General features: G+C 37.3%; 1 protein-coding gene across 6 annotated transcripts in view; it reads right to left on the bottom strand.

Moving 5' to 3' along the window:
* LOC131434860 (bcl-2-related ovarian killer protein) overlaps window positions 1–25,695 on the bottom strand; it is a 126,838-nt gene that overhangs the window by 1,496 nt on the left and 99,647 nt on the right. The window lies entirely within an intron of this gene.

The following is a 25,695-nucleotide window of genomic DNA, read 5'->3' on the forward strand; positions in this document are numbered from 1 at the left end:
CCCTAGTAGGCATAATTTTTCCAATATTCCATTATATCTCCGGAACCAGAAGTCACAGCCATTTGATCTTTGGCCCGACAGTAGCTTTCAAACGAGCCTAAGTTTGTTAAAATCGGTTCAGCCATCTCTGAGAAAATTGAGCGGTAAAAATATCTTCGAAAAGTGCACACACACACACATTTTCCGATCTCGTTGAGCTGAGTCGAATGGTATATAACACTATGGGTCTCCGAGGCTCCGTTCGAAAGTCGGTTTTTCCAGCAATTCTAATACCTTTCTATAGAGAAAGGCCAAAATGGTTTGTGAAACTTTGCTTTCCAACAAAATGAGTTTTCATTCCGTACGTAGGAATTCACTTATCCTGTGAGTGGCCGGAAGCTACCATTTGATTCTAAGTTTGAGAAATCGGTTGAGCCTTTGTGGAGAAAAGTTAGTTACCTCTATTTTGGAGTTTTTGAACACTATTTTCGGTTCTTCCGGCACTGCATTCCAGAGACCGGATAATGTCGAAGTCGATTCATATGGTCAATAACTTACATGACCTATAAACAGTTTAGAGTACAATTTAGAAGATTTTTTCCCTCTTTGGTATCGTCGCACTTTACACTCATCACCCTTCAATTCCGGAACCGGAAGTCAGATCCAAATCAAACTCAAGAATATTGTAAAGAACCGTATGTCCTTTCATTTAATCCTTAGTTTGAAAAACACGGATGAGCCGTTGCGGAGAAAAGTGAGTAATTTCTATTTTGGAATTTTTGACCACTATTTCCGGTTCTTCCGGCATCGGATTCCGGTAATCGATATATCCGTTGTGAGTTTGTGTGGTCTTCAATTTGCAAGACCTGTAAACTAGAGGAATAAATCGACTATTTTTGAAAAATTAGATCATCTTTACATCTTCTTTCATGAAGGCAAACTTTTGAATTTGCAGTTTATGCACTCATCACCCTGTAATTCCAGAACCGGAAGTCAGATCCATATGAAATGAAATAAATGTAAAATCTCTCTCCCCTCATTTTGCTCTCGCTCTACTACCATTAGTATATAAGTCAAAATGAATCGTATCCATCTTTTGTAAAAATAGTTAAAAAATAAAATCGAAAACAAATTTTAATTTAAAATGAATAAAAAAACAATTCTTGCTTGGTTGACTGAATTTCGAAGTCTTTTTTTTAAATTCATAAATTATTAGAATACGTCGGCTTAAAAAAATCCTTCCCCTCGTAGAAAAACAGACTTTTATGAAACTCTCCATTACCCCTCGGGTTACTACGTAGTTTATGCATGGCCCCTTTTCTATAGACTATAGACTGGATGTCACTAAGACTATTACTGACCGTTCACATAAGGTATTTTGGGAGAGATTCGGCAAATGGCAAAACGAATCTACCGCTGAGAGCCGCGTGTGTTTGCGGTCGATTGGTAGACCTGACCTAACAGCTATAGGCCTGGGGTGTCCTTTGCTGTATCAAGAATACGTCTCCGCATAACTCGGTCCATGGCTGCTCGTCGCCAGCCACTCAAGGCACGGACACTTCTGAGATCACCCTCCACTTGATCGCTCCACCTTGCTAGCTGCGCTCCTCTTCTTCTTCAACATCCTTATGGAATGCCCAGTCCATCGTAGACGTCCGATTTTAGCTGTTCGTACGATGGGTGGTTCTCCTAGCAGCTGTTGCAATTCGTGATTCATACGCCGTCTCCATGTTCCATCTTCCATCTGCACTCCGCCATAGATAGTTCTCAGCACCTTTCTTTCAAAAACACTGAGGGCGCGTTGGTCCTCTGCCAACATAGTCCAGTACGCACGATTCCCTGCCAAAATACGTCTCCGTATTTCTCTACTGGTGTCATTATCGGCAGTCACCAGTGAGCCCAAATACACGAACTCGTCAACCACCTCGATATCGTCACCGTCTATCAATATTCGTGGTGGGAGGCGTAGTGTTTCTTCTCTAGAGCCTCTTTCTCTCATGTATTTTGTTTTCTACGCATTTATGGCCAGTCCGATACGCCTAGCTTCAGCTCTCAGTCCGATGTAGATTTCCGTCATCTTCTCAAGGTTACGTGTTACAATATCAATATCGTCAGCGAAGCCAAAAAGTTGTACGGACTTTCGGAAGATCGATCCACTCGTGTCGATCCTCGCTCTTTGAATCACACCTTCCAGGGCAATATTGAACAAGATACAAGAGAGTCCATCACCTTGCCGTTGCCCTCTCCGAGATTCGAAGGGACTCGAGAGCGTCCCAGATACTCGGACGTAGCACATAACTCTATCCATCGTTGCTTTGACCAATCGCGTCAGTTTATCCGGGAAACCATATTCCGGTCGATTGGTAACTATTACACTATTACACGTCATGGAACAGAATGAGTGCCGGTCATTGACCGAAGCCAACTCATGTACTCCAAAATGACTTCGAGACATCCAATGAATCGAAAAAGTCATGGCATCAGCCAAGGGCAGGCGCGGCAACTATGGGGGGCAAAGCACTTTTTGCCCCCCCAATATTTTGGCAACTGGAATGATTATTAGAAAATTTGCTTTATATATTGAAAAGTTTAATGATCTGTAGTAATAATTTTTTGTGCCCCCCTGGCCAAGGGTCTCCGAAATTTACGTCGCCCGTTTAAAGTTAATCACGGGCTTTGAGAATCTCAAACCAGTTAGGTAGGTACGGTTAGTATTTTAACTTTTTCTATGTTTTGTCTTCGACTAGAAAAGTTTGTGTAAAGAAACTTTCATCTTTTACCAGAATAATTTCTACGTTTAATTTTTGTTTATGGAAAAGAAAGACGCAATGCAATCAATAAACTCTCACAATTTTTAACTTATTACATAAGTGGATCCACTTTTCTTTCGAATTCTTTCACAATTCGTTTTAGTTGTGGCTTCCGTACACCGGTTTCAAAAAATTAATTTGGAACTACAGTTGTCGGACATTTTTTCCCATTAATAGTTCCGGTTAATTTTTGTGTTATTAAATAAATAACATGCTGCTTTCAATCAATATGAGTCCGACTCAAATACAATATGCCAAGCGCACAAAGTGTGCAATGATATGAAAAACAATGCATGGAAATAATTATTATAAATATTAACATTTTTATGATAATCTATGTTGCTTTCGAACATTCCTCATCGAGTTTAGTCGTTTCAGAGCTCGCTTGTTTCGGTCAAAACCTTTCGATAATTTGAGTTAAATCGAGTTCGAATCCAGAACCGTAAAACGAAACATGATCGATTCGATAAAAATTAACGTTTTCGTTCAAGCGTTTGAACAAGAAACTGTTCGTTTCGATTTTCATAATGCTGTCCCTGATTTCTGGCTACCCGTGTTCAAGTGGGCAAAGTAGCCTAGTTCATTCGGTATGTAATTAGTTGCCCATGAAGAAATCGATGAAGTGCAGCAAATTGAACACTTTTAGTACTATTTCAACATTTATCCGAATAGTGCTATAACAATGTTTGTGAAATTTCCTTTAAATTTTACAAACTGTTTTTGGTTTTTTTTTTACCGCGCATCGACATTTTCATCTTTTATGCAAGTTGAAGCGATATAAAGCGATAAGTGATGTGTACGGAGTAGCATCGTTCACATTCATAAATATTCAGGTTGCAGTTCATCATGAGTATACAAAACAAACAACTTAATAGTCTACATCTGTTATTCACTTTGAAGCTGATCTTTTTGCTCCGATAAATTAGTAATTAGTAAGCAAACCATAAAATATATCGCGATATCCGACATACATGACTAATAATAGAACATGTTTCAATTACAATGTTACCTGCCAACCTACAAGCCGTTTTATGTGTTCCTAGCAACCTCCGCCAATCGACTGTGGTACAGATTGGAGGCGGAGTAAAAAAATGTAATATGTTTCCACGTATGTAATCGATTATCATACATCAATGTATGAGCAAGCAAATCAAGGAGTGTGAAAGAACTGTTAGATCAGTGTGTATTGAATAATTTAGCTATACCGGTGAAGCTTATGCGAAATGATATCACGAAATGCATATCAAACATTTGCATTTGATCTTTATCTGAGTAGGGGAAGCGCACCTAAGGCAGGCTATTTGATTTGCTTTTACCTTGTTTAATTCCTTTTTCTAATAACTTTTCTTGATTGTTGACAATGCCGCCGAAAACATTTGATAGTTTGTGGTAAAATCTTTTTGCTAGAGCTTCAAATGAACGATTGAAAGCAAAACTCGTAAAAATATTTTCATTCGACATTGAGTCCGTTTAGAAACATATTTTTTTGCAAGAATCGTACAAAAAAACGGACAAAACACAGTTCTTCAAAAATAAATTTTATTCGGTTTTTGCCGTCAAAGATTTTACCGACTGTCACTGTGGAACGCAGCATAGACCAGGTTACCCTGAACAAACAAGCAAACTATGCCTCGTCCTCAGCGGCAGTCGGTAAAAGCTTTGAATGCAAAAATCGGATAAACAAATTTGTTTTGTACGAACCGGTTAGGTTTTTTGTCACGTTTTCGTATTAGACAATTATATATTTTACACTTCTCAATGCATATTTATGGAACCCAATTTTTATAGTTAGTCTGTAAGAATTGTATTAAATTTCAATACTTTTACTTCGTATCACTAGAACCGGTAATTCGATTAAAATTCGCTTAGTGAGGCACACTTCCCCTATCGGTGTCGCATGCATATAGGAGTTAATATTACTGTTAGTGGGATGTTGTCAGAAGAATATACAGTATGTGCTGTATAGATTTCCAAGATTGCGATCACAGAGAATTCTATTTTATGTTTGGGGATTCAAATGATTTCTGTTCTGTCTCTACACCGACCGGATATTATCTATGCCGCGGGATCTATAACAAATACATTATTGCCGGTGCAATAGTTAGTATCATGTGTAATTATAGCATAATTAAGATTTTATCACATTTTAATGCTACATATTATCTGCTTTATTAATCTCTGCAAAAAAAAACGACCCACTCTTCGGTCTTCGTGATCGCTTCGCCGAGGGGATTAAAGTGTCTCTTTTTTGCATAAAACTCAGTAAAATGGACTTGAGCGAGCGCTTGGCCAATCAGTGAAGCCGCGCCCCCTAATGTATATTAAAATTTTTCCTTTCGCAAACCGTACTTAGTGTGGGTATAGAAGCTTTCTACTCCAGAGGGTCTACAGCGCAAAGTCTTGTCTGGGAGGCAACGAGATACTGTGGTTGATTGTTTTGTGAGCCTCCGCAAATTATTATTGATATCGGAGGATCGACTGGCCCCAAGCCAAAGTCGATTGGTAGCAATCAAACAGTGGTTCATCTAACCGAGTGGCTTGTTTTCTTGTAAAACTGGAAAGTAACTGCCGTAATAGTTTTATCATGTGATCTGATACGCTGTCACTGGTTGCTCATAATTGTACGTTGTTTTACGTGTTGACGAACAGCGTCCTTTTTATCTAAATTTAAAATCAAACAAGTTCGACAAAATTCTTTAATATGCACTATGTACTGGGCAAATACTTCAAATTTTGAATTCAGTCACAACTGACATGGATTTATTTAACATTTACCTATGTCTATAAAACGGGCCTAATCTGTGAGTGCCAGTGAGATGATACATTTTTTTTTATCAATTCGCATGTATTTTTTACGTGAATATTCTTCGGTGTTTTTAATTTTCATGAAATTATTTGAATGACCGTCGTTTTAAATGACAGTTTGAAATTTTTCATTACTCATTACCAGTGGTGGTAAAGCATCGATTCCGAACACGCAAAACGTGTTCGTTCTGAACCAAAAAGCGAACCACCATCGCGAGTATGAATTTGTCGATACCATCGTTCGAGCAAGCATCGCCGAACCAAGAAGCGATGCTGATGGTGAAAGAACCGATGCTTTAGTTTGTGAGCCTATCGTTACTAGTATGTTCATGAACATCCGATTCGAGTACTATAGGCTGTTGCTTCGGATGAACCGAACTTTGTCAGCTGCGGCTGGACGTTTCAGTGTTTGGGTAGTTTAGCAGAGTATGGTAATTTTGTACATTTCCAGCGAGCGTAGGGTGGCTCAATATGATAAATTGAAAATGTTTTAACATTTGCAAATTCGATATTGAATAAATTGGTGAGTCAATAGCTATTAAAATTGAGTAATTTTGGGCATTTACAACGAGCGTAGGGTGCCTGTATATGGAAAATAGAATATTTTTTGACTAATCTCATTTCGATGCTCTATTGATTAGTGAATAAATAGCAGTTCGAATTGGGTAATTTTTTACATTTTCAGCGAGCGGGGGTGGCGCAATATGAAAATTTGTAAATTTTTTGATTTTTACTGATTTGATGTTTTATTGAATATTGATTCAAAAGCAATTAACATTTAACAATTTTGGACATTTTCAGCGACCGCAGGGTGGTTCAATTTGAAAAATCGACAAAAATTGTATCTTAGACTAATTCGATGGTCTGTTGATTCTGGAAATAATTTTTTACATTTTTATCGAGCGTAGGGTGGTGCAATATAAAAATTTGCATATATTTAGACTTTTGCTGATTTAATGTTCCATTTAATAGTGAATCAAAAGCAATGAAAATTTGATAATTTTGGACATTTTCGACGAGCTATGGGTGGTGGTGGTGCTATTTGGAAAATTTTGAAAATTTTTGACTGATGTCGATTCAATGTCCTATTAATTGGTGAATCAATAGCAGTTCCAATAGGATTTCCAATTTACAGCGAGCGTAGTGTGGCCCTATTTGAAAAATGTTAGTATTTGAATTTGCAGATCCGATGCTTTATTGATTGATGAATGAATTAAATTCGAATAGAATAATTTTATACATATCTTGTGGGCGTGGAATGGCTTAATAAAAAAATTTGGGAATACTTTACCTTTTGCTAATTCAATCTTTAATAGATAGCAATTGGAATATTAGAATTTTAAGCATAATTTTTAACGCGCTATTACACAGTGGTTCAAAAGCGCAATTTTACGCTCTTAATTGATAACTAATAGGATCGTGGTTTTTGAGGTACAGTATCTTCAGCAAAGTTGCTCAGAATGATAGACGCCATCTTTTGACAAATTTTATTTATGTGATTAATCCCCCTAAAAGTGAGATAAAAATTTTATTTCAGCTCAGGGCCAACAAAGGGGCTAAGTTACTTCGACAAAGTTGTGCAGAAAGTTATTTCAAACAAGTTTGCTAAAAGTACTATTCCCGTAACTTGAGTGTAATTCATGATATTATGTATTTTCTGGAAAGCGTGTCCAAAAACCAGTTTTTGTAAGAAAACATATATATTTTCAATTTATATGAGTTTTTCATGTTATACAAAGTTGTTCATCTTTAAAAACTACACAACTTTCTCAAACATACTATGCTGCTATCATTTCAGTTTAATGAAATAGAGCAATTTTTCATGTTTTTTTAAAATAATTTTCTAACTTGTCTATTATCAAAAGGCGCAGGAAGGTGCAGATGAGACTACTTACATATTAAACTACTTCCAAAGAACTTTCATACCGTGGTTGAATTACTCGTCTGCGATCGTCTGCAGGCGAGATATGTTCTTTTCAAATATTCTTGTCCTTGACATTTGCAATGATAAGTTTCATCGTATATCAGATTAGATTTCAGTATATGTTCGCTACCATGGAAACTCTCACAATAAAAGGTTTTTATGGATATCGAAGTCTACGAATAGACAAGTTTAGTAATTATTACAGACGGTTTTTGAAAGTAAATGTCCGACGTTTTTTGAAAAATGGCAATCATCATGTCGAATTACGTTATGTCGTTTTTTTGGTAAGTTTTTTTCTATAAACAAGCTCTGCGGATAAATATCCTCAATTCATCAATTTAAGTGGAGATCGATAAACGCTTGCTGTATTGTACTGTTCATAATGATTAAGAAGTTTCTTTTATACAAATGTCGGGAGTATTATACACGCGAGCAATCCAGATCACTAACGAATCGGGATCCCATGAATTGGTTAATAGTTTCATTGGATCCTTTAATTACAAATATTCGTGAATGGCCAAAACAGTCCAAGAAGAATCTGTCGAACGATGCTAATAGTCTTTTAGATGGTTAAGAACATTATCAGCAATCATAAAATAAATACAAATAATTAAAAAATGAGTTTTGATAATACTTTTCTCTACCAGAAGATGACATAACTTAATTCGATTTGATTATGGCTTTTTTAAGAGTCGTGACAAAACAGTTACTAAACTATTCAATTTATAGAGTTCAATGTGCAAAAAAATCATATTTTGTGCAAGTACCATAGTAATGAATATATACTGAAATCTGATCTGATATACAATGAACCTTATCATTGCAAATGTCAAGGACAAGGATATTTGAAAAGAACATATCTCGCCTGCAGACGATCGCAGACGAGTAATTCAACCACGGTATGAAAGTTCTTTGGAAGTAGTTTAATATGTAAGTAGTCTCATCTGCACCTTCCTGCGCCTTTTAATAATAGACAAGTTAGAATTTTATTTAAAGAAAAACATGAAAAATTGCTCTATTTCATTAAACTGAAATGATAGCAGCATAGTATGTTTGAGAAAGTTGTGTAGTTTTTAAAGATGAATAACTTTGTATAACATGAAAAACTCATATAAATTGAAAATATATATGTTTTCTTACAAAAACTGGTTTTTGGACACCCTTTTCAGAAAATACATTATATCATGAATTACACTCAAGTTACGGGAATAGTACTTTTAGCAAACTTGTTTGAAATAACTTTCTGCACAACTTTGTCGAAGTAACTTAGCCCCTTTGTTGGCCCTGAGCTGAAATAAAATTTTTATCTCACTTTTAAGGGGATTAATCACATAAATAAAATTTGTCAAAAGATGGCGTCTATCATTCTGAGCAACTTTGCTGAAGATACTGTACCTCGAAAACCACGTTTCAATGAGTTATCAATTAAGAGCGTGAAATTGCGCTTTTGAACCACTGTGTATTGCTTTGCTCATCAACTTAAATAGAATAGTTTTGATACTGTAGGTAGGCATTTCATCGAACCATAAATAATAAAACTACGCATCGAATAGAGCTCAATTGACCTTCGCCGATGGTCTGCCAACTGAATGGTTTGGTACATATTGCTCCGCCGAACAGCAAGCGAACTTTACCATAAACCGAATGAACAGCTTTTGCGTATTTTTGCTAGCATTTCTAAACAAATATGTATAAAGCATTGGTGCTCGGTTCCCGCTTTACTGCTGGCATGAAATTGTAAATAGTTTAAAAATTACAATTTCTATATTAAGCCATCCAGCGCTCGCTGAGAATATCCAAAATTAACAAACGTCGCTCGCTCGCTAGAAACGTCCAAAATCATCCAATTCTACCTGCTACTGATTCGCTCATCTATTGAACATTAAAATACCAAAAATCAAAATATTTTCAAATTTTTATATTAAACCCCCCTACGATCGCTGAAAATGTTCTTATCATCATCATGATAATCATCTTATTTGAACTGCTATTAATTCATCAATCAATAGAGCATCGAATTGACATTAGTCAAAAACTTTACCATTATACAGATAGAACCATCCTATGGTCCCTGAAAATCTCAAAAATGAGCAATTTGTAATTGTTATTAATTCACTATTAAATGAAACATTTTATCAGCAAAAGTCAAAATACTTACAAGTTTTCATATTGCGCCATCCTACACTTACAGAAAATGCACAAAATTATTCAATTCGAACTGCTATTGATCCAATAATCAACAAACCATCGAATTGGTATTAGTCAAAAATTTTACAATTTTTCAAATAGAAAAACCCTACGGTGGCAGATAATTTCCAAAGATTTTTTACTATTTATTAATTATCGAATTAGTAAAAAAAATCCAAATTTTCAAATTTCGCTACTCTACGATTTCTGAAAATGTCTAAAATTATCCAAGTTGAACTGCTATTGATTCAACAATCAATAGAACATCAAATTTAAATACGCTCGTTGAAAATACCTAAAATTACTTAATTCTCTTTGCTATTGACTCACCAGATAATTAAACATCGAATTTGCAAGAGTACAAAAAATCCCTTTTCATATTGAGCCACTCTACGATTGCTGAAATGTTCCAAAATATTCAATTCTTATTGTTATAGATTCTATAACCAAAACCATAAAATTTGCAAAAGATCCAAAACTTACTATTTTCCATATCGAGCCACCCTACGCATACTGATAATGTCCAAAATAATACCATTTGAATCGCTATTGATCGATTTATCAATCGAACAAAACAATTTTTTTTGTGCTGATCACGTGTGCATTGATAATTTCAAAACCAGGATGCGAGAATTGAAGCCCTCGCCGATGGTCCGCCAACCGAACGGTACGAATCAGATTGGTTCGCCAAACACCGAGCACAGAACACCTTCGCATTAACCGAGGGAATAGTTTTCGAACCTATCGCATGCTTACGCTCGGTGAACATTTTTGAGTAAATTTGCAGAAGCATCGGCGTTCGGTTCGCAATTTACCACCACTGCTCATTACCCTGTAATTTTTGAACTGCAAGTCAAATCGAAGAGAGAAATTGTATTAAACCATAAAATTATTACTTTGAATCGACGTGTGACAATCGATTATGCATTCCATGAGATGTTGAAGTGAGTTCTACTTCAAATTTTGCGGTCATTATTTACGGTACTTTTGGAACCGGTATTCAGGGACCTGCATAGCTCAAAACGGTTGTTATGGCCAATTATTCTGATAAATAAATTGGAATGGTTTAAAGCTCAACTCTAAAGATTTTTGGCTTCAAAAATGCCTTACTCTTCACTACACGGGTCGAGTGTCAAATTAAAGTTTCAATAATAGCCGTGTAGCATTTTTTCTGTCATAATTTTGAACGATAATAAATCAGCCATTTGTTGTTATGTTTTCATCCACCAATTCCAGTTGTCCAAAATGATGTCATTTGCTTGTTCGGCATAGGAGGCTTTGCGTCATGCATAAACACACCACATCGTTCTGCGTAGTATGAAGAGAAATCTATAAATATATACTGCAAAATATTTCTTTGCCTAGTTGATGCTTGCCTGTGAATGAAACAAGTAGCTCGTCCAGTGAGGTTAAGACGTGATATGCGTTCGCTTGATGGATTGTGGACCTATGTTTTTTTCGTGCACGGTCGACGGTTTCGATCGTTCCCTTCTGCATCGCATAAACGTTCGCACAAAATGGACTCCAATTCCCTGCCAGCACAATTTTAACTTCAATTCCCTGCCAGCGGCAATTCTACAGGAATTAGAATCGAAACCGAAAACCGGTAAAACTGAAATAAGTTTATTTTGTTATCGACTATACAAATGTGCAAACCCGATAAACTCGATTAATTTATGTGAATACGTACAAAAATCTCCGATGATATTTCGATGCTCACTATGCTTCAGTTCGACACCGAAGTGATTCGTGCAAGATTGAACTATTATATTCTCATCAACAAAAAAATATCTACTGAATAAATTCGCAACCGAATCGCAACTGAGAAATAATGACTGCGATATTTTCGATGCACGTAGGGTGGTCATTTATTTATTTTATTTATTTATTTAGGTATAATCAAGAGACACAATATGGTCCTAATGATAATTTCTAGTAATATACAAAAAATGTTCAAGTATCCTACTGCAAAGCAAAGTCCTGGCATTACATTCCTTTTGTGGAATTTGGCCTTACTGTTTCAACAGACTTCGCAGCCGATTCTTAGTGTACAGAATCATTGCATGGCTAGTACTATGGATCCTACTGACACTAAGAATCCTTCCAGGTCGGGGTTCGAACATACGACAACTGAAGTATCCTACTGCGTGATAAATTGAAGTCGAATCCTAATGAAACGCGATTGAATAATCTCTGCAAGCCAATAATAGCATTGGTAGCACCGTAGTTAGTTCGTCGTAAAGGAAGTCGAAGAAATGCACTGTTGCGAGGAGCACGGGGTCGGACGTTGATATTAATTTTGCGGAGCAAAGCAGGGCAGTCAATCCTATCGGTCAAAACATCTGCTATCAATAAAGCACGTGCAACATCTCGACGAACTTGTAGTGTATCGAGACCGATTAGTAACCCGCGACTTTCGTAGCTTGGCAGTTGGTGAGGATTGTTCCACGGTAAGCATCGTAGAGCGAAGCGAATGAATCTTCGTTGTATCGATTCGATTCTATGAGCTCCGTTCGTGTAGTGAGGGTTCCAAACGACAGAACAGTACTCCAGGGATGAACGAACAAGTGAGTAATGCAGAGATTTTAAACAGTACACGTCGTAAAATGTTAAGCCATCCTCATTACAAATCCTAAGTTGCGAGAAGCTTTAGAATCGATATAGCTGGTGTGTTGCTTGAATGTCAGTTGCTCATCGAGAAAGACACCAAGGTATTTAACACACGTCGTTATGACTATCGGAGATCCTTTCAGAAAGTAATCAAAATGAAATAACTCTTTCTTCTTCGAGAACGTAATGGTCGAGCATTTGTCAGGATTCATTTTCATACGGTTTACTTTACACCACTCGGCGAAGTTCAACAAGTGCGTTGTAGAAAACCTGCATCTACTGGGCTTCGAATGTAATAGTAGATCTTAACGTCATCGGCAAACGATAGACGAGGACCCTCTAGAGTAAAGTTGACGCCGTTGAAGTATAGTAAAATGATTAAAGGCCCGAGATGGCTACCCTGCGGAATTCCGGACGAGGCGATAAACTCATTGGAAACGTGATCGTCGATTTTCACTGCTAAACGACGATCCATAAGATATGATTGCAGCCATCGTATGATGTTACAGCCGAATTCAAGTCTTTCCAGTTTAGCAATTGTTATATTGTGGTTTATTACCTGATCAAAAAAGAACCGGAATTTTCATTTTAAAATTCCCGCGCTTGTCCAATCGGTAAACTTTTATTCTCTCAACGTTGGCAACACTTTTATACACATTCTGTCAAATTTTGACGCATAACGTACGATTAGTTTTTGTTTGGCGTCTATACAAAGAAGTTGAAAAATTTTCGTTCGGCGATTTTTATAATGGATGAAAATTTAGAACAATGTGCGAGCATCAAATTTTGTGTTGCAAATGGATTTAAGTGTTCCGAAACGTTGAAAATGTTAGAAAAGGCCTTTGGTGAATCGTGTCTAGGAAAAACACAGGCATACGAGTGGTATAAACGCTTCAAATGTGGTCGTACTAGCTTGGATCATGATGAGATCCCTGGCCGCCCAACAACATCTGTTACTGAAGAAAACATTGAATCGGCGAAGCAAATCGTGTTGCAAAATCGTTCTGTACCGATTAGAGAGATTGCTGTGTTGTTGGGCATCTCTTATGGATCAGCCGAACACATTTTAACTGATGTTTTGGGTTTGACACGCGTCGCTTCTCGGCTGGTGCCAAAAAAGCTGAATTTCATTTCATTGCGCCGGCTCACACAGCGTTGGTTGTGTCGCAGTTTTTGGCCAAAAACTCAACCAATATCATCAACCAAGCACCGTACTCTCCAGATATGGCCCCGTGTGACTTTTTCCTCTTCCCCAGACTCAAATTGCCATTGCGGGGAACGCGTTTTGAGACCATAGAGACCATAAAAGAAAATTCGCTGCGCCTATAAACCTTGTATGGAAAATTGGATCAAGCGTTGGCATGCATGTATTGCCGCAGGAGGAGAGTACTTTGAAGGCGACAATAAAGAAATTTATTAAAAATTGAAATTTTGCGTTTTTTAATAAAATTCCGGTTCTTTTTTTTATCATAAGGTATATCGAAGGCAGAAGAGAGATCGGTGTAAATAGAGTCTGTTGATAAACCTTTTGACATAACATCAGTCACGTAGCACATGAATGACAATAGGTTGGTGGTTGTGGAGCGCTTAGGCATAAAGCCATGTTGAGTGTCAACAATATATTGCTTGCAGTGGTTGAAAATCAGTGTCAGAATAACCTTTTCAAACAGTTTAGGAACTGCACTAAGCGGTGTGATGCCACGGTAATTGTTCACATCCTTTTGTCACCTCTCTTATACACTGGGAACATAAAAAAAAAGATTTCCATAAGTTGGGAAAAACTTCTTTAGACAGTGACATCCGAAATAGTCGACAAAGGGGAGCAATTACACCAGTCGAGCAATTTTTCAATATAACTGTCGGTAAGCCGTCAGGGCCAGAGGAGGTAGAAGACTTCATGCAAGCGATTGCCGTCCGAATAGAATCCTCGTAAATATGAATAAGATTTAATTAATTATTAGATTCTGGAACGTTAAGCGCAGCGAGTGTAATTTGTTGCGGGCTTAAGGCCATCGTTTATAAGGTGTATAAGGTTTCCAACGAGGGGCTGACATCTACAAGCGCGAACAAGATCAGGACTTGGATGCAAAGAGAAAAGACAATACTTTTTTTTTATTCAATAATGTAATATAATTTTAGGCACACTGCTTAATCTCTAAGATGCCAAGGGTATTTTCTAATCTTAATTAACGACTAACTTAAAACTACACGGAAAGACCGAAATCAGCATTTTGGCGAAAAAATTAGTTGATTTTCTGATTTTAGTTAGTTATTTTTTGAGACAACTAAAAAAATCTTTCTTTTGCTAATTTAGATTTTTTAATTCTGATTCCCTTGATAATAATAAATTATTTGTTGAAATGGCTATTTTTTTAGTTGAATTCACCAATTGTCATTTCTTAGCTAAGGCACACTTCATATCCATTCAACTAATTTTTTAGTTGAATTAGAGAAATAAAACGTTGTTTTCAACCAGCATAAATGGTTGAATTGGTTTCTGCCATTTGCAGCTATATGGCGCTCTGTCACCGAAATAACGCTAACACCGTAATGACTACTAGCCACTAGATGGCACACTATTATCGAAAAAAATTTCAGTCTCGGTTGTCTTTTCTATATTGGCAGGTATAAATACGATGTTGTATTGGAGAAAAAGACATAAGCGAAACATAAACTTCTTTTTGAACATTTTTCTTCTAAATCGCTTTTTTCTTCATTCGACTTCGCGAAATCGACTCTCTCACTGAAAACTTTGAGCACTCGGAAAATAAAAACCGAATACAAGTAGAACATCGGACGGTGTGACCCGGAAGGTTGGACGATACATAAAACATCATTTGACATATAGAATTAGAGTTGAACATTCGAAACTCACTTCACTGTTCCACGTAAAACATTATTACGCACAATCGCTTCAAATGCGCACAAATTTCTTTGTGCTGTCCTTCAGTAATGATGGTTATGGATAAATAGAAACACATTTTCTGATTTTAATAACAAAATTAGTTGTCAATGAGAATTTCGTGTTGGATTGAAATATTACTGGTTTGTGCCCAGGATATTCGCCAACTAAACACATTCTCTAAAAATAAGAGTTTTTTTCAGCAAAGTGAATTCTTAATTTTAACTAATTTCATAGTTATTTTGGAAATTTTGTTGTTAAAATCAACTAATTCAAAAACAGTAATACGAATTAGGCGCAGAGCTAATTTCGGTCGTTCCGTGTAGAATAGAATCATTAGACTATGTCATCTCGGGATCACGTAAATCCAGCTTTCAGCTGGCAATCGGCAGTGGTCGATGAATTGAGTGTTGCATGAGTTTTCCAGATGGCGTTGGTAAATATCTATGCTGGCCGCATCCTTCGGTTCGTGTGGGTCCGCGGGAAACACCACCAGGCTACGAAGGCCCGACGGGTGGCCCGCATACTGGTTTTCAACTGGAGCGGTCTTACATGGGCGGTGATGGTGATGTTACGGAAGAGAATGAAAAAGAAAGTAAATATTGTGGAAACGGGGTAAAAAGGGGATGTGGGAACAAAATGTCTGAAAACGACAGAGATCTAATTAGTTGCATCGAGATGGTGAAGAGACAGGGAAGGGGAAACGAAGAAGTTAGTGACAAAAAAAAGATCTTTTTAGTTCCAATGAAGATGGTGGACAGGGACGGGGATCGAGAGAATCGGGCGGATGTTAGTGTCGAACCTGTAGGTGGAGATTATACTTTCTGAGCGAGGGATAACACATTACACTTGTATATCAATGTGTTTAAGGTACTGGTATATGAGAAGCATATATAAACTATCCCGACTCGCCAACACATCCCGAACCGGAACCTCAGGCGGTCTACCTCAGGCCCTAAGGGATTTCAGTAGCTTCGACCTGGCGTCACGATACTCTACGCACGACCACACGACATGCTCGATGTCCTGATCACCGTCGCCACAGGTGCAGAGACCGCTCTCCGCGAGCCGAACATTCCAGAGATGTGCGTTGAAAGTGTAGTGATTTGACATGAGCCGCGACATAACACGAATGAAATCGTGACTCAAGTTCATCCCCCTGAACCAAGGTTTCGTCGATACCCTAGGGATAATGGAATGTAGCCATCGTCCCAGTACGCCATTGCTCCATGAAGCTTGACAATGAAGTAATGGTCTTTGGGCAAGGATCACTGAGTTTGTACGAAGCGGTGATGTTCTGATTGAAGATGCCGAAGCCTATGGACCTGTCTATGTTTGATCTATCAGTGTAAAACACCTTTTCACAGTTGACTGTTCTAAATTTATTATAAAATATATTAGGGGCCAATCGAGGGCGTACGTGTTCCGGAATTCCACGAATCTCCTCTCTCATGGATATGTCGAAAAACACAGTAGAATCAGAAGTATCCAAGAAATGAGCACGGTTGGAAACAAACGAAGAAGGATTAATATTCTGAGCCATGTAATCAAAATACAAGGACATGAAACGGGTCTGAGAATTGAGCTCGACAAGCCTTTCGAAGTTTTCAATCACCATCGGATTCAAGATATCGCATCGGATTAGCAATCGATATGAGAGGTCCCAGAATCGGTTTTTCAACGGTAAGACGCCCGCGAGCACTTCGAGACTCATCGTATGAGTCAATTGCATGCAACCTAGGGCAATACGCAAACAACGATACTGAATTCTTTCCAGTTTAATGAAATGGGTGTTCGCGGCGGATCGGAAGCAGAAGCATCCACATTCCATTGCGGACCATATCGTTGTTTGGTACAGTCTGATCAGGTCTTCTGGGTGGGCACCCCACCAAGTTCGGGTTATTGTACGAAGAAAATTGATTCTCTGCTGGCATGTTTGTTTCAGATACCGAATGTGACATCCCCAGGTGCCTTTGGAGTCGAACCAGACCCCGAGATATTTGAATGTGAAGACCTGAGCTATGTTTTCACCCCCTAGTTGAAGCTGTAGTTGTGCTGGTTCTCGCTTCCTTGAAAATACAATCAGCTCAGTTTTCTCCGTAGAGAACTCGATACCCATTTGAAGAGCCCATGTCGACAAGTTGTCGAGGGTATCTTGCAATGGTCCTTGGAGATTGGCAGCTTTGGGTCCTATAATAGACACAACGCTGTCGTCGGCAAGTTGTCTTAGCGTGCGAGATGTGTTGATACATTCATCAATGTTGTTTACGTAAAAGTTATATAAGAGGGGCCTTAAGCATGAGCCCTGAGGAAGACCCATGTAACTGAATCGTATTGTCGACAAATCACCATGCGCGAAATACATGTATTTCTCGGACAATAGATTATACAAAAAAATATTCAAAATTGGTGAAAGACCATGCTGATGCAACTTCTCAGATAGGATGTTTATGGAAACTGAATCAAAAGCCCCTTTGATGTCTAGGAAAACTGACGCCATTTGTTCTTTAGGAGCAAATGCCATTTGAATCGTTCCTTTGTCCCTGCGGAAGCCGAATTGTGTTTCTGAAAGTAAGCCATTAGTCTCGACCCAATTGTCTAGACGAAACAGAATCATTTTTTCGAACAATTTCCGGATACAGGAAAGCATAGCAATCGGCCGATACGAATTGTAATCGGAGGCTCGTTTCCCTGGTTTTTGAATGGCGATAACTCTTACTTATCCCAGTCATGTGGGACAATATTATCCTCAAGAAGACTATTGAATAAATTCAGTCAGGCAAATTTTTCAACAAGTTGAATTTGATTTTGAGCGCAAGTGAGAACTCGACCATCGAAAAAGGTGTTTCGTTTCTGTTTGGTGAAGCGACGCGCATGATTGTCTGTTCCGGAACAGAGTCAGGACATATTTTTTAGCGAAATCGACTATTCAGCGGTCAGAATATTCCCCGCTTTCGTTCGAGATGTTTTTGTTGCGCATTCGTCGGGCTGTGTTCCAAAGAGTGCTCATTGATGTTTCTCTCGATAATCCGTCTACGAATCGACGCCAATAACCGCTTTTCTTCGCTTTAATCAAGCTTTTCATTTTAGCGTCTAATGCCGCGTAGTGTTCTAAAATTATTAGGTGTTCCGTTTTTCCTAAACTCGATAAATGATGAAGCTCTCTCCGCGTTTAACTTTGAGCACTCTTTGTCCCACCACTGGTTGGGGGAACGGATGTTAGTTTTCGCGCCGGGTACAGGTTTCGTCTGAGCTTGAGTCGCGGTGTCAAGAATCAAGCCTGCCAAAAACGTGTACTCTTCCTCCGGAGGAAGTTCTTGTGTTGTTTCTAGTTTCTCAGATATCGAATTTGTGTAGCATTTCCAATCAATATTTCGTGTGAGGTCATACGAAACATTGATTGTCTCCGATGGTCTTAATCCATAGGCGATTGAAATCACGATAGGTAGATGAAAAGGACAATACTTGCCGTGGTGAAATGTTTGAAAGACTCCTTCATCGCACCCACTCACAGGACCAGGACGGCTGGAGAACGCTGACTGCAATGGCTCGACTGTGGTGAGGGGCTCAGGAGGTTCCAAAATGCCAATAACAGTGCGTCCCGGTATGATTCCATGCAAACTCATAACGTCATTATGAACAACAATAAACAAAACTGCTATCGATTCGCTGCTCTGTTGATAAGTGAATCAATAGCAGGTTGAATTTGCTTATTTTAGACATTATCGGTAAGCGTAGGGTGACTCAGTATGAAAAACTGTATTTTGTATCGGAATGTAATGATACGTGATAAGGAATATGGAAGGAGCGTGTAAATCAATGTAGTTTTTCAATTTATATGCATGGGGGTGCTTAAATTATTGAAAATTTACAAATTGAAACTGTCAGGAATGTTCCTTCAACACCTCTTATCACCAGAGTTCGGAAAAAATACCGGTTTCGGTACGGTAAGGTTTACGTAGTTTCAACACATGTTCTCATTTGATGATTACCGTGTTCGATTTCGCAACCGGTTTTTTTTAATTTGCAATAAAACTAATACTACGGTCAGTTTTCATTACGCAATAATAAGTACAAAATTATTAAAAAAATCAACACTAAACTGTGACTATAGCGACGAAAGACTGTTTTTATTTCAACTGGATAATTTACATTCATGTAATATTTAGATTCAACCCAATGGAATACTATTCAGCATGAATTTGATTTATAGAAGTATCAGTAGTGCAGGATTTTGCATATTTCAAACACACAGCAGGTGCAGTGCATAGCATACTTAGTTCATTTTTATCTATGAAAACTCATAAAAACAGGTTTTCGTTTCTTAAATAAAAAATATCAGTTGAAAAGCGAACATGGTGCGTTAGCGAGCACATGAGTTGATATTCCGTGAATTGCACGAATATTCCCCCACCTCTGTGTATGTGTTGTCTTCTTCAACTAGATGCAAAAGTATGACTGTACGGATTATGAGCCGAACTTTAAATTTTGTATCATTAAATATGACAATGAATCAATTTGATGCAGAATAGATTGAAAACTCTGCTGTTAGAATAAGTTTGACTTTAACATCCTGCCCGAAATTAGTTGCCAGTATTTGGCCAACATTTTGTTTCCCTTATACTTGCGAACAATTTACAATCAACGATACTACAACCGATTCGTAGCGTACACGATGGTAGCGGTGCTGATTCCCCGGTATTCTGAACCGCTCTGCTCGAGATTCCAACATGTGGTAGGATCACGTGATAATCGTGCAATAAATCAAACATCGATTCGGTAGTGTGATTCTCATTACGCTTAAATTTTGTATACCACCAGCTACTTTTAATTACCAGCCTTTGGGGCATTTTTCATTTGTAGTTGATGTTGTGATATTAATATATGCTCGAAACATACGTGGTCCATTTATTCCAGTTGGATCTCGTGTGTTGATGTGCATTCAATACCCATTGGTGCACTGCTGTGAGTTAATAAATTATATGCTTTCACTCTCCTCGAATACAATTATTATTTGGAGCGAGCATCCGTTGCATACACGGCGAAAAGTATTCTGGCAATCTGACATCGAAATCGTCATTATCAGTGATTTCTATGTAGTGTATGAATATATCTTGCTTTCATTGTGTACGTTTAAATTTGTTATAATTGACAAGTAAATCCGAATAAACTAAAACATTCAGTGAAAATTCAATGTAACGTGTTGTAATGAGCTCAATGAGTTGTTTCAATAAAGTGCAATAGATTACAAAAAAAGATTATGGTCGATGTTTAACATGCTTAGATACCATTGACATTGATTGAAAATGATATAGAGACTATAACAATTATTTTTCTCCCTGTGCACAGAAAAAATACTGGCCTTAGGAAGTTAATGCGTCATGAGTTCTCTGCGGAACATTCACTCGTTTTGTGCAAAATTGTCGTCTGACCATAAAAAAACGTCGAAGCAAAGGGACGCAAAACCGCTCATAAAGCGGTAAATTATGAAATTAACAGTAACATACTCATATCTTGTTCACCAGCACCCAATATGGTTGGTTTAACAAAAATGCCGTTTTATCGTTTTCTTTACTGTCATGTCACATTTTTCTCAATGCTCTCGGCGTTTCCCAGAGCATGCAATAGAGTTGCAAAGACCATATTTAGACCAGGCGCAGACCGCATATTCTCGGCAATTGCAGTAAGGGATTTTGGGGCAGTTTACTCATTTACTTCGTGGGTTCCGTAGTGTACAAAACTAACGAACGGATTGATGTAGCGAATTCTGCGATACTTGAGTTTTGCTCGATTTCATTGTGAAAAGACCAGTGTAACATGCTATTTCTTCTACAAATAGATCTTATTTATATAGAATAGGTCGCGGAATGATAATGAAAATGAGACACTGTGAAGGGTGTTTTTTTTAGAATGCCACAACTTCTTTTTTAAATAAATCGCTGACAGATGTATATTGTGGCCCAAATGATGAATTGTCAAAGATTACAGGACAAAACACCAGAAGTTCACAGAAAAAATATGAATTTCACCTTATGATAAAAAAAGAACAGGAATTTTCATTTTAAAATTCCTGCGCTTGTCCAATCGGTAAATTTTTATTCTCTCAACGTTGGGAACACATTTATACACATTCTGTCAAATTTTGACGCATATCGTACGATTAGTTTTTGTTTGGCGTCTATACAAAGAAGTTGAGAGGTTGTGCGGTTTCGACGTCATATTCATAGATCCACACCTCATCACCAGTTATGATGCATTCGATGAATGTGGGGTCACTATCCGCGTTGGAAATCATCTCTTTGGCCACATCAACACGACGCTGTTTTTGAATGAAATTCAGCTTTTTTATCACCAGCCGAGAAGCGACGCGTTTCAAACCCAAAACATCAATGTTAAAATGTGTTCGGCTGATCCATAAGACATGCCCAACAACACAGCAATCTCTCTAATCGGTACAGAACGATTTTGCAACACGATTTGCTTCGCCGATTCAATGTTTTCTTCAGTAATAGATGTTGTTGGGCGGCCAGGGATCTCATCATGATCCAAGCTTGTACGACCACCTTTGAAGCGTTTATACCACTCGTATGCCTGTGTTTTTCCTAGACACGATTCACCAAAGGCCTTTTCTAACATTTTCAAAGTTTCGGAACACTTAAATCCATTTGCAACACAAAATTTGATGCACGCACGTTGTTCTAAATATTCATCCATTATAAAAATCGCCACACGAAAATTTTTCAACTTCTTTGTATAGACGCCAAACAAAAACTAATCGTACGATATGCGATAAAATTTGACAGAATGTGTATGAAAGTGTTGCCAACGTTGAGAGAATAAAAGTTTACCGATTGGACAAGCGCGGGAATTTTATAATGAAAATTCCGGTTCTTTTTTTATCATAAGGTATGTATCAATTATTCATCATGCAGATATGTGCTTCTGTGGCTCAGTTAATCAACTGACGTGCTTTGTGATCTAATGTTTCTCGGTTCAAGTCGCGCTGTTGCTTAACGGTCTTTTGTTTTTTATTTCATTCGATTTCAAGCCATGAAATTTTCAAATCACACAATTTCACATGTTCTTGAATATAAATTTTTGGGAAATACGACGCTCCATCACTGTGTATCTTCGAAGATGTAAAATCGCACAACTTTTTCCATCTGTGTGATTTTGATAGTTGGATTACCTCCCAAGTAACAATTTATGTTAAGCTAGCTTGTTTGTGACTAGTTTGCAACCAGATATTTGAGTGATTGTTACTAACATCTAACCGCTTGCATGACTCAAAAAGCGCAGTTTCTACTAGTTGTTATGCCGGCTAAAAATATGTTGTCGTTACGTTGTAATGCCATACTGAAATAATTTATCTTTTCATAACTTGAAAATAACTTGTTTCCAAGTAAACTAGTTGAAACTTAGTCTTTTCTATCATCAATAAAAAAGCAGAAGAATACTTTAAGTCACAAACTTGATATAAGGTACAAATTTCACAACGATCCAAAAACTGTCGAGCGGAATTCAATTTTACTTAATTGTTTTTTATGCGCCTTCAATCAAAATCTGTTTATAAAGATATAAAAATTAAACAACAAAATAAACCTATGTTCAGAATGCTCAAAATAATTTCAAGTAGAGTGATTTCTCATCATTTTAAATTCATATATCATGAGAACTATAATATTATCATAATCGATGTTCAATCCCTATATTATTTTCTTCGTGTTTATGACAGTGCATAGAACAAAAATGACTATTGTGCCTTTCACTATATTCGGCAAAAATTAGTTTTGGAAAAAGTAATATCCTGGTTATATTTACGTTTCATACACTTCTTGAGACTCCATATTGTGTTCGCCATATTCAAGCCAACAAAGGTTGTTTTGTTTGCGTTTTAGTTATCATAACGTTGGGAAAACTTACCGATAACTATCTGAATTAATGAAGAAATTATATGTTATTATCTTATAATATCTAAGTTATTGCTATATCAATTCACAGTAACGATTCACATATACGTTAACGTATTTATAATGGTTTCGCAACGGGAAATAAACCTTTTTTCAACTAGTAGCTGAAAACATAGCTGTGATTAAAGATATGTTAGAATCAAGTAACGATAACTTACAAATGATAGTTAGTTTAATGTTTACGTTATAAAGAAACACTGCTGTCACCTTGTTTTAACCAGTATAACATAAAAAACATGTTCGTGCTCTTGTTGCAACACAATTGAGTTAAGTGGTATCAAAACTAGTTATGGGTTGCTACTATTGAAGTCAAATAAACTTATTTTCAACTAGTGGCTAGAAGCATTGTTGTGATTAAAAATATGTTTGGATTAAGTAACGATAGCTCATAAATTATATTTAATTCAATATGACACAAAGATGTTATGATTTTTTTTTAATACTTTGATTGTTTTCTTAATAGTTGTAGATGCCGTAACGGGCGCATCTGGTGTCCACAAAGTGCCGCACGATGCGGTTCTTTGAACGCGTACACATTTGAACAGAGTTGTTTCACAGTTTTTGCCATCACGGCTAGAGTTCGACTTATAGAGCTGTCAAATTTTGTCTACTGACTCATAGGGTATTTTTGTCGTTTTCGCTTGAGAAAACTGAAACTGACCTAGGGTAGTTTCATCAAATAAACACTTTTCACGAAACTGTTTTGGGGTTGCACTTAGCAACGGGGGTTTGAGCAAACCTGATATTAAAATCAGGTTCGAAACTGACTCGATTTTCAGTTCAACAACGTTGAAACTAGGTTTGAAACTAGCTTCAAACAAACAGTTTAATGTTAAATTAATGCTGCAGTTTCGTCAGTGCGGATAAAGGTAAACCCATGAACAATCAGAAATTGTTGTCCATTTTTGCTTTCTTTATAGAAAGGTATTAGAATTGCTGAAAAAAACCGACTATCGAACGGAGCCTCGGAGACCCATAGTGTTATGTACCATTCGACTCAGCTCAACGAGATCGGAAAATGTGTGTGTGCACTTTTCGAAGATATTTTTACCACTCAATTTGCTCAGATATGGCTGAACCGATTTTAACAAACTCGTTTAAAAGCTACTGTCGGGTCATTGATCAAGTTGAAATATCAAACGGCTGTAACTTCTGGTTCCGGAGATATGATGTTTTTAATAATATGATGATTTTTCAAGAAAATTTCAAAAATTTTCAAACCTAAACCGCCAGGCAGCACCCCTTACCCATATCCGATTTAGCTCAAATTTAGCATGGGGGATTTTTTCGAGGTGCTTAAACTTTTGAGAACTAGCGCTTTACGAAATTTTTCCAAGTCCCAAAAAGTCGATTTTTTCCAAAATTTAGACTCGTTAGAAAGTTACTATTGGATCATTGATCAAGTTTGAAGATCAGCTGGCTGTCACATCTGATTCCGGATATATTATGGTATAAGTTATGGCCCACTGCTCAATTTTCTCGTAGATGGCAGAACCGATTTCAACAAAGTTCAGATCGTTTGGAATCTTCTATTGGTTCATCTAATAGGTTTGAATGGCTATCACTTAAGAAGGGAGTGGGTTGGGGTCTAAATGATGAAAAACATAATCATTTTTGAGAATTTTGTTTTCATAATTATCGTGCAACAAAATAAATTCAAATGTTTTGCATGATAAAAAGCATCATTCGACTAACATTTTGTAATTTTTTCGTTGAAAAATATTGAGAAATAAGTCAGTGAAAAGGTATTTTTGAAAACGCTTCTTAAATATCATAATTTGCGGTGTCCACTGTATCTCAGCGCAGACTAATCAGAAGTGAACAAATCGAAGCAGCATAGATAGAGTAGAAGTTTTTCTAGGCACCAACGTTGCTGTTCGATTTTTTTTAGTTTTTTGAACTTTTGGTGGTTGTTTGAAGTGAAAACTACGATTTTTCACAAAAAAATCCGCTATTTTGTAACTGTTAAACCTCCCCAAAGTAACAAACAACGAAAAGGAAAACGTTGGGGCTTGGTTCAGTAGTTTTTGAATGACGATGGACACTGACTTTCAAAACCTGCTTTCGAGAAAAACGTGACGCGGCTGCCCGGCCACCCATGGAATTTGATCATCATTATGGTCACGGTTCCATACAAAGTTCCTGAATTCATTTTGATTTGACTTCCGGTACCGGAATTACAGGGTGATGTGCACCAAAAATGGGAAAACAATGCATTAAAAATGTGAAAATAACGTCACTCACTTTTCTCGGAGAAGGCTAAACCGATTTTCTCAAACTCAGATTTAAATGAAAGGTCTAGCGGTCCTATACGAAGTTCCTGAATATCATTTAGATCCAAATTCTGATTCCGGAAATACAGAGTGATAAGCATAAAAAATGTGAAAGTAATACATCAAAAATGTGATAATAATGTCACTCACATTACTCTGGAATGGTTAAACCGATTTTAACAAACTTAGATTCAAATGAAAGGTCTTATGGTCCCATACAAAGTTCCAAAATATC

This window comes from Malaya genurostris, chromosome 3 (genome assembly GCF_030247185.1).
Source record: "Malaya genurostris strain Urasoe2022 chromosome 3, Malgen_1.1, whole genome shotgun sequence".
Taxonomy (NCBI): Eukaryota; Metazoa; Arthropoda; class Insecta; order Diptera; family Culicidae; genus Malaya; species Malaya genurostris.